Raw genomic sequence first — 1,569 nt, 5'->3', positions numbered from 1 at the left:
CGATTGGTTATCTGCTGAATGATTAATCGACTTCTATTGCTGATCACGCTTTTCTACTTCTGCTGTAGCAACATTTTTAATGCAGGTCTTGTAATTGAGTGTTTTATAGAGTGTTGTTGCTACATTTACTAAATAAAAGGCTCTCAGAAGTTCTCCCACTGGTTCAGCCGTTGCATCACAGTGGATTCGAGACTAAATAAGTGGTTGACAGGTTTTGTTTCGGTCCCGGCCCTTAATAATCAGATTACTGTGTCACAACACTTAATATTCCCTCCTCAGCCAGCAGCTCTGCAGTTACACAACTCACTCTGAGCAGACTGTGTGCTGAAGATAGAGCCCTGTGACATTTTTAACACGCTTTTTTATCTCCCAGATTTCGATATGGTGCCTTTGACAACACTCCCAACATATACAAGCATGAATGTGACAGAGGGTGAGTACGCTGTGTGTATGTCCTCACTCGGCTTCAAATCTCTGAGCCGCAGCCAACAAGTATCCTGATATCACAACCTGTGAGTTTGTGCTGTTTTATCAACACATGTCATTCTTGTGTTGTTCAGCATCAGATACGGGGCCTTTAACATCGCTTCCCACACAGGCGGACACCACCATGATTCAGGGTAACTCCTACTCCTCTTTTTTTGTTGTTTTTTTTATGTTTTCTATTACTGGCACACAATCCAGTCTCCTGCTGGAGCCACACAGCTGTGAGACATGGCACAGTTTACTTCCTCTCCCGCACATGAGAACAATCCATGACCTTTCTACCTCGTCTTTTACCAGTCACCAGTGGTTATTTTTTAATTTTTTTTCCCCCTCACAGTGGTAACAACAGCAGCCCCCGCTGGCACAGACTCCGCAGTCGTAGCAGGTAACACTTTTTTGATTATTTTTAAAAAATGTATTCCAAAGAGGTAAAAAAGGGGAAAAAAAGAAATGATCCTACCAAAAAGTAATATTCACAGACAATGAAAAAAATAAAGAAAAAGAAATTGTCAAACACTTGATGAAAAAGAAGTACAAATATTATTTAATCCCACCTCATCTCCAGAAGTCACTGATTTATAATTTTCCAGCTTCTTTATTTATTTTATTTTTTTAGATTTTTTATTTTAAACTTTTTGCAGTACTTTTAAAAAAAAAAAAGAAAGAGAAACTCTGACACATCTCGCTTACTGCTGACATATTTATTGAGTGAAGAAAACAACGTTTCGGTCTAACAGACCTTCGCCACTTAGACTGAAACGTCAGATTTTTTTCACTCAGACAAGTGAAGAAGAAAAATGACCAAACGAGCGGACAGACAGAAAATAATATTTACAGACAATGTAAAACAGAAAAAGAAGTAATTGTCAAACACTCGATGACTTGGTTTACATATTCAAAAAAGAGTGAGAAGTACAAACTTAATTAATCCTGCCTTTTCTCCAGAAGTCATTGATTTATAATAATATATAATATAATTAACAGCTTCCTTATTTATTTATTTATTTGTTTGTTTGTTTTTAAATTTTATTATTTATTTATTTTTTTTAGGTATTTTATTTCAAACTTTTCAGTAAGAAAACA

The 1,569-nt window shown here is 36.2% G+C and overlaps 1 long non-coding RNA gene across 1 annotated transcript; it reads left to right on the top strand.

The window, feature by feature from the left end:
• Positions 1-323: 323 nt before the first annotated feature.
• LOC121939901 lies at positions 324-872 on the top strand. Its single transcript, XR_006105539.1, has 3 exons — positions 324-433; positions 561-620; positions 824-872. It is a non-coding gene; the product is annotated as an uncharacterized LOC121939901 (long non-coding RNA).
• The last annotated feature ends 697 nt before the right edge of the window (positions 873-1,569 follow it).

The sequence above is a fragment of the Plectropomus leopardus genome, unplaced genomic scaffold (assembly GCF_008729295.1).
Source record: "Plectropomus leopardus isolate mb unplaced genomic scaffold, YSFRI_Pleo_2.0 unplaced_scaffold660, whole genome shotgun sequence".
NCBI lineage: Eukaryota > Metazoa > Chordata > Actinopteri > Perciformes > Serranidae > Plectropomus > Plectropomus leopardus.
This window is presented reverse-complemented; position numbering and strand designations above follow the sequence as displayed.